The sequence below is a fragment of the Pithys albifrons genome, chromosome 3 (genome assembly GCF_047495875.1).
Source record: "Pithys albifrons albifrons isolate INPA30051 chromosome 3, PitAlb_v1, whole genome shotgun sequence".
NCBI lineage: Eukaryota > Metazoa > Chordata > Aves > Passeriformes > Thamnophilidae > Pithys > Pithys albifrons.
In genome coordinates, this window is record NC_092460.1 from 12,221,913 (window position 1) to 12,227,912 (window position 6,000).

The following is a 6,000-nucleotide window of genomic DNA, read 5'->3' on the forward strand; positions in this document are numbered from 1 at the left end:
CATTAATGCCCTCCGTTACGATCCCACCAGACAGGACCACACAGTTTTTGAAAGGAAACCAAGTACTACAGAAAAGGAGAGGTAATATTACAGCTTGGTAACTATAGTTGTGATGTTTCTCCCCTTAGAGAGAAGCCTATGGCAGCAGACTGAGTTTGAAACTACGCAGACTGCTATTTTCTCTTTAGTCCTCCCTGTGATTGCGGAAATCAATATACAATAGGAATTGTGAGCACTAAAACCGGCATGCAGTGTCATCTTTTCTTTGTAGTCCATCTACTCTCTGCATGCCATTTTCTGTCCTCACTGAAGGTGAGAAAGGTCAAGTCATGGACTTGAAGATTTGAGAAGTTTTCAAGAGACAAGTTTATTAGCTCTTATCCTGTGAAAAGGCATATTAGCTCTTAACATTTCTTTTGCCAGAAGAGAAATCTGTCCTAAGTATCTTCATTTATGAACTACCACATGTTAAGTGAAAAGTCCCTTAATGATGTGGGTAATAAAAAGGAGGCTTGTTCCTGCCTTTAGAATCAAAGCTCAGATGTTTCTCCTGCACTGCTCTCTCCCTTAAAAGTGAACTCCTCATCAATGTGCATGGCTGAGTTTAGGAAAACATCAAGAGCCAGGTGGCTCTTTCTTTTAAAAACAGCTGTGTTGTGTTACTGTCCTCCAACTATCCCATTTCAGTAAAGCTAAAAGGAAGAAGAAGAAGAAAGAAGAGAGTGAGAAACTGCCTCAAGTGTCTGAAGAAGTCTATTATGATATTGCTGCTGATTTAAAAGACTTATTTGGATCTTCAAAGAGCCAATCAGAGAAACGTGAGGAAATACCCTGGGACAAAGATGATGCAGAGGACTCTGCCCCACCTGACCATTTGGAACCTGTCTCTGGGAATAACACAGCTCAGGAGCCGAGTGGTTTCAAGTTTTCCTTCTTTGGAGACACAGAGAAGTCAGGTGTAAAAGAAGGTAAGAGCAGGACAGTGCAATTTCTAGTGAATGGCTCATGTCAGGCACTGTGCAGGACTACGGTGCCTAGGAATTCAGAATCCAGGGCATTTTCAGAGGCAAAAGTGAGTAATGAGGCAGAATCATTATGATCTTCAGTTACACTTGCCAGGATTGTGGTAGCTCAGCTTGCGCCCCAGGAATCTTGAAAGGGATGTTTTGAGAAAGAACGATTATTTATTTGTTTTTTTTAAACAGTGATGGACGTTGTTGTCATCCCCTACATTTCTCAGACAGGGAAAAAGGTGATATGCCAAGTCAAAGTTTCACACAACCCAACAAGATTTGAAATCAAAGGTGTGTTAATGGAGTAATGTGAGCAAAAGCAAATCTGGAGTTGACACCAAGAACATTCAAGATTGCTTTATTATTTACTTAATTTTCTTATTGTACCTTTAGAAAATTGAAACTGCACGACCCATGACTATAGGGAATATAAGTGTTACACACTCAAGATTAAAACATACTGAATTAAGTCAGTCAGTAAGGTAGGAGACAAAACAAACCATGTGAAGTTAAATGAAAGATTTAAAACAAAAGAAACCAGAAAAAACCAAGCCCCCCACATTTTTGTTGACTTCAGAAAGGATTCAGTGTTCTGAATGCACTAATGAAGGTTTCAGGATATGAAAGAGACCCCCAGAACAAAGTGAAAAATACCTGAGCCGAGACGTAGTTCAGAAAGCCCAAGAGGGGAGGTTTCCATCCTTCTTAAATCTGCTTTTCCAATGTAAGTTCTTCACTGGGAAGTAGGGTTTTTTGCTGGCAAGTAGAGGAATAATCTGATTTTTTATTTCAATTGTGATAATCTTGCAGAGCCCTACATCCTTGAAACAATAAAACCTGCAAAAGTCACATGGCAAGAAGATCCACGTTTCCAGGACAGCAGTTCTGAGGATGATGATGAGCCAGAGGCATCAGAAATTGAAAAGGATCAAGAAATGCAAGTTGTATTTGTTTTCTATTTGGTTGTAGTAATTTGCTGCTGTGAGAATAGCAGCACTCAGGTCCTGGGAAACTGCTGTCTTCATTCCACATCTCTGAGCAACGGAAGTTATCCTGGAAAACCATTCCTTGCTGCACAGAGTGTAACAGTGAAACATCCCAACAGCCCATTTGCTTTGACCTTGAGTATAAAAATATGAAAGCTGAGTTTGTGGTTGAACACTGGAGAAATTAAGTGGGTAATTTTGGTTCAACCCAAACCAGTTTTGGTTTGGCCAAAAGTCAGAGACGTAGTAAATTTTCTTTTATAAAAGGGTCTTTTTTATAGGAGACCGTATTTGGTTACTGTGGAGGAATGTTCTTCCATGCATTCTGTTTCTCTGAAGCACTACAGCTTTAACTTGCATTAATGGAATTTGACAGTAACTTTCTTGATGTTAAAGTTTCCTTGTGTTTGTCCAGGTTTCTTTGCTTGCCACAAAGAGAAAGTACAAGATTTTTCTTCTTCTCCAGAGATGATGAACGACTGAGAGGTACAACAGAACTTACTCACTGTCACTCCTTTTTTGGTTTCTTTCAAAAGTCTTACTGAAAGTCAGGGAAGAAGTCCTGTCTAGTTATTTGTTCTGTAACACAGGTGAGAGGTTTAAGGAAAAAAATAAATTGCAAGTTTTCATTCGTATTTGTGGTCTAAATTGAGGTAGAATCCCATGACAAACTGCTGGTAACAAATACGCTGAACATCTGTCTTGCTTCCATTTTTTTCAGAGAATTGCCTAATATGTACCTGGCCTTTTAGGGCTTACCAAAAAAAAATCACAAATGCCTTTCAGGCATATATATCATCATTAATTTTTTCCTCTCCTTCTGGTGTTACTATTCATAGTGTTGAATATTCTTATTAGCCACTTATGTCCACATCGTTCTTGATTCTAATTAATGTGGATTTTTTTTTCTTCTGAATATAGTGAATTTTGTATTTAAAACCAAACAAAACAGCAGCAAACATTCACAGCCTCGAATGGTTCCACAGACCACAACAAGAATTGCTTGTGGTATCTTATGCAGTAACTTATCAAGACAGTCTTAAATAATGTTTTTTTCTTGAGACATATGAGGTAACGGTCATGAACTGTCTTGCTGTGTTCATACAATTAGTGCACTGAAATCTTCCAGCCTGTCTGATTTACAGGCCCTGTTGAAAGTGAGACCTCAGTCCTCAGCAGGCATGAATTTTCTTGGGAGATGTGGGGTAATGGTGCTGAGCTCTTAATGAAACAGGTGCAATTTCACTGCAGTTCCTATCTTGGCATATTAACTGCTGCTGCCTTTTGTTTTTCTTAGTACACAGGGCAGTAGTTCAGAGCATTTCTGTTGGAGCCAATCATGTTGTGGGGGATAAGAGATTATGAATGATAGGAAGAATATGAAGGATAGACCTTCTGACTTGATTGCTGTCTTGCTCATGAGTTTTACAAACAGCAGCATTTTCAGAAGTGTTTAAGGAAATCAATTTGTTCTTTTTTGGGCAGAGGGCCCAAAGTTATTTTGTAGATCAGTGGATCTCAGTGAAGAACAAGATGGTTGGGAAGATAGACGAAGATTATTGATTGAGGTGAGTATTTAACATCTCTTCTTTGGTAACTGTGGGCATGAGGAGGGAACACGGCTGCTTATTTGCATGAAGAATTAAGTTCAGGACCTCTAGAAAGGCTGGCAATTTTGTAATTGCCGAGGAACTAAACTTCTGTAGTATAAAAGTGTGCATAACACCATGTTATGATGTCCCGTCAGGTAAATTAGTGAATCTCTGTAATGTACAGGACCAGTTACTTAAGTGTATGTAAAGATACAGGTGAATTTAGAAACTTGTATTAATCATTATTATTTTATTCATAATTTTATGTTATATTTTATATATTTTCAGGAATGCCAGAAGAAGCTTGAAAGTTTCCCAGAAGTTAATGAAAAGTTTCCCAGAAGTATATGTATATAATGTACATATACATATATACATACATCTCTATACACAGACATATACACATACACCTATATACATGTATACAGATGTATACAAATACATGTAGATATACATAGACATATAGACACAGACATATATATGTATAAACATAAATACATATGTAAACATATTATACATATATACACATACTTAGGCATAAATAGACATACATATATAGTTATATATGCATGTCTGTATACATAAATCTAAACATATAGAAATAGACACATGTGCATTCTCCTATATATGTATCTATACATATACACATATACACACACATATATACATATCATACATATATACACACATATATATACATGTACATACATATATACACACATAAACACACACATATATATACATAGACCTATATACCTATATACATACTATACATATACACACACACATACATGCATGTACAATTTTGCACACATACATATATACACACACATACATATAGTCATATACACATATATACTCATTCACATACATATATACACATGTAGACATAAATACACATATGTACACATATACATACATACATATACATATATACATATATATGCATGGTATTCAATAAAGGGTTTTATATATATACATATATATATATATGTATTATGTCTACCTAGGCCTCTGCTGCCAAGTGTCTCCAAGCCCTCCTGGGCACCTGCTGCCAGGCCCAGCCTGGCCCTAGCCCAGGGGTACCCGAGTGTTTTGACTCTTACCTATGTCCAGAGCAGCACAGCTGCCACATTCCCAGCTGGTTGTGCTGTCCCTTAGGCCGAAGCAGCGTCTGTGAGTGCCCTTGGCAGCACAGGAGCATTTCCCAGGGCCTGGGGAAGCATGGCTCTCTGACAGGGAAAAGGAAAACTGATGAGCTCCGTCTGCCCTGGCATCAGGAAGGTAGAGGGTGTCCCTGCCCTTTCCCCTGTGCCGTTTCCATCCTGTTCTGCTGTTGATACGTTCTCTGACTGACTTACTGTTATTTTGCCTGCATGCTTTTCTCTGTTCCAAGGGTACACTTTAAAATGCTCAAGATTGATTACCATAGGAGTGAGGGGTTCATCAGACCCGCTGTTAACCCCATCAATCCCAACAAAAGCCACTGCTGTCCCCTCACCTACCCATCCATTCACTCCAGCATAGAAGGCTATGAGACTGTCAAGCATGATTTTTCCTTTTATTCCACCAGCTTAGAGATGACATTCAGGATGATGTCATCTTCCTAGGGAAGGAGGTGACACCGATGGGCCTGGCATTTCCTAGCTCCTTCTTGCTGCCCTGTTCAGAGACTGGAGTGATGTTGGCTTTTCCCAGTCTCGGGCACCTCTGCTGGGGAATCACCTTCCCTGGCCTGCTGGCAGTGTTCCCCATGCCAGGGGCAGGAGCAGAGATTCCCCTTGGCCAGGGCTGGAGCCCTGGAGTGGCACTGCTTGAACGGCATTTTCGTCCAACAGTGCCAACCTCGCTGGCCGCCCCAGGGCCTGGCATTTGCCCCTGCGCTTGCTGCAGCAGCAGCCGCCCTGACTCTGTGGCAACGGAGGGCTCGGGACCTGCCTTGGACCCTCGGCTGCTGAGGGGCTGCCTCACAGTGGGTGGTGGGGGGCTGAGGCCAACCCCGCCCATATTCCAGGTGCACGTGGCTTATGTCTCAGTGGCCAATGTGACCTGTGGGGCCAAGGGTACAAAGGCAACTCTGGGTTCAGGCCACCTGACAACGGGAGGAGAAGGAAGAGGAGGATAGAGCTGCCCAGGGAGAGCCTCACAGTTTCAGGCTCTCAGCCTGTGCTGCAACCTCACCCACGTCACACCTCTCAGAATCAGCAAAGGAGCATCTCAAGGTGACTGTGGTGTTCCTTGACTGGACAAGAGAAGGGGGAGAGGGGCAGAAGCCTCTCTCCTAATTCAGAGCCAGCGGAGAAGAGTGGAGCAGACCTCAGTGTTCCAGTGTCAGGGTCTGACTGCTGAGACGCACCATGTCAGACAGGACAAAGGAAGCCCCCGGAGTGAGTGACCCAGGTGAGACCA

General features: G+C 41.4%; 1 long non-coding RNA gene across 1 annotated transcript; it reads left to right on the forward strand.

The window, feature by feature from the left end:
• Window positions 1-3,360: 3,360 nt before the first annotated feature.
• LOC139669264 (uncharacterized) lies at window positions 3,361-4,573 on the forward strand. The gene is made up of 2 exons (XR_011697217.1): window positions 3,361-3,567; window positions 3,880-4,573. It is a non-coding gene; the product is annotated as an uncharacterized lncRNA (long non-coding RNA).
• The last annotated feature ends 1,427 nt before the right edge of the window (window positions 4,574-6,000 follow it).